This window comes from Zea mays, chromosome 6 (assembly GCF_902167145.1).
Source record: "Zea mays cultivar B73 chromosome 6, Zm-B73-REFERENCE-NAM-5.0, whole genome shotgun sequence".
Lineage (NCBI taxonomy): Eukaryota > Viridiplantae > Streptophyta > Magnoliopsida > Poales > Poaceae > Zea > Zea mays.
In genome coordinates this window covers 174,964,042-174,971,686 of record NC_050101.1, presented here as the reverse complement: position 1 = coordinate 174,971,686, position 7,645 = coordinate 174,964,042, and positions in this window count along the sequence as shown.

Below are 7,645 nucleotides of genomic sequence, written 5' to 3'. Positions count from 1 at the left end.
TGCTCTTGTGATCAACACTCAATTATAACCGAGGCAAGAGGCACCGATTGTGTGGTGGCCCTTGCGGGGAAGTTTTGTTCCCGGTTGATTGAGAAGAAGAAAAGCTCACTCGGTCCGAGGGACCGTTTGAGAGAGGGAAGGGTTGAAAGAGACCCGGCCTTTGTGGCCTCCTCAACGGGGAGTAGGTTTGCAAGAACCGAACCTCGGTAAAACAAATCCACGTGTCACTCTCCTTATTTGCTTGCGATTTGTTTTGTGCCCTCTCTTGCGGACTCATTTATTATTACTAACGCTAACCCCGGCTTGTAGTTGTGATTATTTTTGTAAATTTCAGTTTCGCCCTATTCACCCCCCCCTCTAGGCGACTATCAATTGGTATCAGAGCCCGGTGCTTCATTAGAGCCTAACCGCTCGAAGTGATGTCGGGAGATCACGCCAAGAAGGAGATGGAGACCGGCGAAAAGCCCACTACAAGCTACGGGAGCACTTCATCGGAAGAGTCCCGCACCAAAAGGAGGGAGAAGAAGAAGAGCTCCTCCAACAAAGGGAAGGAGAAGAAATCTTCCTCTCACCACAAAGAGAAGAAGGAAAAATCTTCTTCCCACAAGCCGCATCGGAAAGGCGACAAGCACAAGAGGATGAGGAAGGTGGTCTACTACGAGACCGACACTTCATCAACATCGACCTCCGACTCCGATGCGCCCTCCGTCACTTCTAAGCGCCAAGAGCGCAAGAAGTATAGTAAGATCCCCCTACGCTACCCTCGCATTCCAAAACATACACCTTTACTTTCCGTCCCATTAGGCAAACCACCAACTTTTAATGGTGAAGATTATGCTATGTGGAGTAATTTGATGCGATTTCATCTAACCTCTCTCCACAAAAGAATATGGGATGTTGTTGAGTATGGTGTACAGGTACCATCAATAGGGGATGAGGACTATGACACGGACGAAGTGGCCCAAATCGAGCACTTCAACTCCCAAGCCGCAACCATCCTCCTTGCCTCCCTAAGCAAGGAGGAATACAACAAAGTACAAGGATTGAAGAACGCCAAGGAGATTTGGGACCTACTCAAGACGGCGCACGAGGGTGATGAACTCACCAAGATCACCAAGCGGGAAACGATCGAGGGGGAGCTCGGTCGCTTCCGTCTTCGCCAAGGGGAGGAGCCACAAGACATGTACAACCGGCTCAAGACCTTGGTGAACCAAGTGCGCAACCTCGGGAGCACAAAATGGGATGACCACGAAGTGGTTAAGGTTATTCTAAGAGCTCTTATTTTCCTTAACCCCACTCAAGTACAATTAATTCGTGGGAATCCTAGATATCCACTAATGACCCCCGAGGAAGTTATCGGGAATTTTGTGAGTTTTGAATGCATGATTAAGGGCTCCAAGAAGATCAACGAGCTTGACGAGCCTTCCACCTCCGAGGCGCAACCGGTGGCCTTCAAGGCAACGGAGGAGAAGAAGGAGGAGTCTACACCAAGTAGACAACCAATTGACGCCTCCAAGCTCGACAACGAGGAGATGGCCCTAATCATCAAAAGCTTTCGGCAAATTCTCAAGCAACGGAAGGGGAAGGACTACAAATCCCGTTCCAAGAAGGTTTGCTACAAGTGTGGTAAGCCCGGTCACTTTATTGCAAAATGTCCTATGTCTAGTGACAGTGACAGGGGCGACGACAAGAAGGGAAGAAGAAAGGAGAAGAAGAAATACTACAAGAAGAAGGGCGGCGATGCCCATGTTTGTCGGGAGTGGGACTCCGACGAAAGCTCAAGCGACTCCTCCGACGACGAGGACGCCGCCAACATCGCCGTCACCAAGGGCCTTCTCTTCCCCAACGTCGGCCACAAGTGTCTCATGGCCAAGGACGGCAAAAAGAAGGTAAAATCAAGGTCCTCCACTAAATATGAAACATCTAGTGATGAGGATGATGATAAAAATGAGGAGGATAACTTGCGCATTCTTTTTGCTAACCTTAACAAGGAACAAAAGGAAAAATTAAATGAACTAATTAGTGCCATCCATGAAAAGGATGATCTCTTGGACTCCCAAGAGGACTTCCTAATCAAGGAGAATAAGAAACATGTTAAGGTTAAAAATGCTTACGCTCTACAAGTTGAAAAATGTGAAAAATTGTCTAGTGAGCTAAGCACCTGCCGTGAGATGATTGACAACCTTAGAAATGAAAATGCTAAATTAATTGCTAAGGTAGATTCTCATGTTTGCATTGATCCTAGAAATGATAATGTTGATTTACTTGCTAGGATTGATGAGTTAAATGTTACCATTGCTAGCCTTAAAAATGAGAATGAGAAACTGATTGCTAAGGCTAAGGATTTTGATGTTTGCAATGCTACTATTTCCGACCTTAGAACTAAAAATGATATGTTGCATGCTAAGGTTGTTGAACTAAAATCTTGCAAACCCTCTACATCTAATGTTGAGCATATTTCCATTTGTACTAGATGTAGAGATATTAATGTTGATGCTATCCATGATCACCTAGCCTTAATTAAAAAACAAAATGATCACATAGCTCAACTAAATGCTAAGATTAGAGAGCATGACTTAGAAGATGAAAAATTTAAATTGGCTAGAAGCATGCTCTATAATGGGAGACACCCTGGCATCAAGGATGGCATTGGTTTCCAAAGGGGAGACAATGTCAAACTTAATGCCCCACCTAAAAATTTGTCTAACTTTGTTAAGGGCAAGGCTCCCATGCCTCAGGATAACGAGGGTTACATTTTGTACCCTGCCGGTTATCCCGAGAGCAAAATTAGGAGAATTCACTCTAGGAAGTCTCACTCTGGCCCTAACCATGCTTTTATGTATAAGGGTGAGACATCTAGTTCTAGGCAACCAACCCGTGCCAAGTTGCCTAGAAAGAAAACTCCTAATGCATCAAATGATCATGCCATTTCATTTAAAACTTTTGATGCATCTTATGTGCTTACTAGCAAATCCGGCAAGGTAGTTGCCAAATTTGTTGGGGGCAAGCACAAGGGTTCCAAGACTTGTGTTTGGGTACCCAAAGTTCTTGTATCTAATGCCAAAGGACCCAAAACAGTTTGGGTACCTAAAGTCAAGAACTAAATTTGTTTTGTAGGTTTATGCATCCGGGGGCTCAAGTTGGATACTCGACAGCGGGTGCACAAACCACATGACCGGGGAGAAAAGGATGTTCTCCTCATATGAGAAAAACAAAGATCCTCAACGAGCTATCACATTCGGGGATGGAAATCAAGGGTTGGTCAAAGGGTTGGGTAAAATTGCTATTTCACCTGACCATTCCATTTCCAATGTTTTTCTTGTTGATTCATTAGATTACAACTTGCTTTCTGTTTCCCAATTATGTCAAATGGGCTACAACTGTCTTTTTACTGATATTGGTGTTACTGTCTTTAGAAAAAGTGACGATTCAATAGCCTTTAAGGGAGTGTTAGAGGGTCAGCTATACTTGGTAGATTTTGAAAGAGCTGAACTCGACACTTGCTTAGTTGCTAAGACCAACTTGGGCTGGCTTTGGCACCGCCGACTAGCCCATGTTGGAATGAAGAATCTTCACAAGCTTCTAAAGGGAGAACACATTTTGGGACTAACCAATATTCATTTTGAGAAAGACAGGATTTGTAGCGCATGCCAAGCAGGGAAGCAAGTTGGCACTCATCATCCACACAAGAACATAATGACGACTAACAGGCCACTGGAGCTCCTACACATGGATCTATTCGGCCCGATCGCTTACATAAGCATCGGCGGAAGTAAGTACTGCCTAGTTATTGTGGATGATTATTCTCGCTTCACTTGGGTATTCTTTTTACAGGAAAAATCTCAAACCCAAGAGACCTTAAAGGGATTCTTGAGACGAGCTCAAAATGAGTTCGGCTTAAGGATCAAGAAAATAAGAAGCGACAACGGGACGGAGTTCAAGAACTCTCAAATTGAAGGCTTCCTTGAGGAGGAGGGCATCAAGCATGAGTTCTCCTCTCCCTACACTCCACAACAAAATGGTGTAGTGGAGAGGAAGAATCGAACTCTATTGGACATGGCAAGAACCATGCTTAATGAGTACAAGACACCGGACCGGTTTTGGGCCGAAGCGGTCAACACCGCCTGCTACGCCATCAACCGGTTATATCTTCACCGAATCCTCAAGAAGACATCATATGAACTCCTAACCGGTAAAAAGCCCAACATTTCATATTTTAGAGTTTTTGGTAGCAAATGCTTCATTCTTATTAAAAGAGGTAGAAAATCTAAATTTGCTCCTAAAACTGTAGAAGGCTTTTTACTTGGTTATGACTCAAACACAAGGGCATATAGGGTCTTTAACAAGTCCACTGGACTAGTTGAAGTCTCATGTGACGTTGTGTTTGATGAAACTAACGGCTCTCAAGTAGAGCAAGCTGATCTTGATGAAGTAGGTGAAGAACAGGCTCCATGCATAGCGCTTAGGAACATGTCCATTGGGGATGTGTGTCCTAGGGAATCCGAAGAGCCTCCAAATGCACAAGATCAACCATCCTCCTCCACGCAAGCATCTCCACCAACTCAAAATGAGGAAGAGGCTCAAGTTGATGAAGAAGAAGATCAATCCAATGAGCCACCTCAAGATGACGGCATAGATCAAGGGGGAGATGCAAATGATCAAGACAGGGAGGATGAAGAACAAAGACCGCCACACCCAAGAGTCCACCAAGCAATCCAACGAGATCACCCCGTCGACACCATCCTCGGCGACATTCATAAGGGGGTAACTACACGATCTCGGGTTGCTCATTTTTGTGAACATTACTCTTTTGTTTCCTCTATTGAGCCACACAGGGTAGAGGAAGCTCTCCAAGATTCGGATTGGGTGGTGGCGATGCAAGAGGAGCTCAACAATTTCACGAGGAATGAGGTCTGGCATTTAGTTCCACGTCCTAACCAAAATGTTGTAGGAACCAAATGGGTCTTCCGCAACAAGCAAGATGAGCATGGTGTGGTGACAAGGAACAAAGCTCGACTCGTGGCCAAAGGGTATTCACAAGTCGAAGGTTTGGATTTTGGTGAAACCTATGCACCCGTAGCTAGGCTTGAGTCAATTCGCATATTATTGGCCTATGCTACTTACCATGGCTTTAAGCTCTATCAAATGGACGTGAAAAGTGCCTTCCTCAACGGACCAATCAAGGAAGAGGTCTATGTTGAGCAACCTCCCGGCTTTGAAGACAGTGAGTATCCTAATCATGTCTATAGGCTCTCTAAGGCGCTTTATGGGCTCAAGCAAGCCCCAAGAGCATGGTATGAATGCCTTAGAGATTTCCTTATTGCTAATGGCTTCAAAGTCGGCAAGGCCGATCCTACACTCTTTACTAAAACTCTTGAAAATGACTTGTTTGTATGCCAAATTTATGTTGATGATATTATATTTGGGTCTACTAACAAGTCTACATGTGAAGAGTTCAGTAGGATCATGACACAGAAATTCGAGATGTCAATGATGGGGGAGTTGAAGTATTTTCTAGGATTCCAAGTCAAGCAACTCCAAGAGGGCACCTTCATTAGCCAAACGAAGTACACTCAAGACATTCTTGCTAAGTTTGGGATGAAGGATGCCAAACCCATCAAGACACCCATGGGAACTAATGGGCATCTCGACCTCGACACGGGAGGTAAGTCCGTGGATCAAAAGGTATACCGGTCGATGATTGGTTCATTGCTTTATTTATGTGCATCTCGACCGGACATTATGCTTTCCGTTTGCATGTGTGCAAGATTCCAATCCGACCCTAAGGAATCCCACCTCACGGCCGTAAAACGAATCTTGAGATATTTGGCTTATACACCTAAGTTTGGGCTTTGGTACCCTCGGGGATCCACATTTGATTTAATTGGTTATTCGGATGCCGATTGGGCGGGGTGCAAAATTAATAGGAAGAGCACATCAGGGACTTGCCAGTTCTTGGGAAGATCCTTGGTGTCTTGGGCTTCAAAGAAGCAAAATTCGGTCGCTCTTTCCACCGCCGAAGCCGAGTACATTGCCGCAGGACATTGTTGCGCGCAATTGCTTTGGATGAGGCAAACCCTGCGGGACTACGGTTACAAATTAACCAAAGTCCCTTTGCTATGTGATAATGAGAGTGCAATCAAAATGGCCGACAATCCCGTCGAGCATAGCCGCACTAAGCACATAGCCATTCGGTATCATTTTCTTAGGGATCACCAACAAAAGGGGGATATCGAGATTTCTTACATTAATACTAAAAATCAATTAGCCGATATCTTTACCAAGCCACTTGATGAACAATCTTTTACCAGACTTAGGCATGAGCTCAATATTCTTGATTCTAGAAATTTCTTTTGCTAAGCCTGCACACATAGCTCATTTAAATACCTTTGATCATATCTCTTTTATATGCTATGACTAATGTGTTATCAAGTCTATTTCAAAAGAAGTCATAGGTATATTGAAAGGGAATTGGAGTTTTCGGCGAAGACAAAGGCTTCCACTCCGTAACCCATGCTTCGCCATCACTTCGAGCAACTCTCTCTTCTTTGGGGAAGAAATGAGCATCAAAGAAAAGAACTTCATCCCTGGGGAAGAAAGTAAAAGCTCAAAAGCTTCGTTTTTTTTTGGTATAATCTTAACTCAATCATTTATGACCAAAGAGGAAGATTGCACTTCGAGGGCTCTAATGATTCCGTTTTTGGCGATTCATGCCAAAAAGGGGGAGAAGTGAGCCCAAAGCAAAAGGACCGCACCACCACCACCAAATTCAAAAACTTAGTGCTTTCCAAAAGTCTTTATCATTTGGTATCCTATTATGTTCAAAAGGGGGAGAAAGTAGTATTTCAAAAATGGTATATCAAAACCCTCTTGAACACTAAGAGGTGGATCTCTTTTAGGGGGAGTTTTGTTTAGTCAAAGGAAAAGCATTTGAAACAAGGGGAGGAAATTTCAAATCTTGAAAATGCTTTTGCAAACTCTTATTTATTTACCTTGACTATTTGCAAAAGATCTATGAAATGGATTTACAAAAAGGTTTTGCAAAAACAAAACAAGTGGTGCAAACGTGGTCCAAAATGTTATATAAGAAAGAAACATTCCTTGCATATCTTGTAAGTAGTTATATTGGCTAAATTCCAAGCAACCTTTGCACTTATTTTATGCAAACTAGTTCAATTATGCACTTCTATATTTGCTTTGGTTTGTGTTGGCATCAATCACCAAAAAGGGGGAGATTGAAAGGGAATTAGGCTTACACCTTGTTCCTATATAATTTTGGTGGTTGAATTGCCCAACACAAATCTTTGGACTAACTAGTTTGTTCTAGTGTGTAAGTTATACAGGTGTCAAAGGTTCACAACATAGCCAATACAATGACCAAGTGTTGGGTTCAACAAAAGGGCAAAGAGCCAACCGTAGGCCCTCTGGTCTGGGCGCACCGGACTGTCCGGTGTGCCACCGGACAGTGTCCGGTGCACCAGGGGACTCCAGCTCGAACTCGCCACCTTCGGGAATTTCCAGGGGCTCTCGCGCTATAATTCACCGGACTGTCCGGTGTACACCGGACAGTGTCCGGTGCGCCATGGAGAAGCGGCCTCAGGAACCCTTCAGCTTCGGGAAAAGCCAACGGCTCGTCCGCTATAAT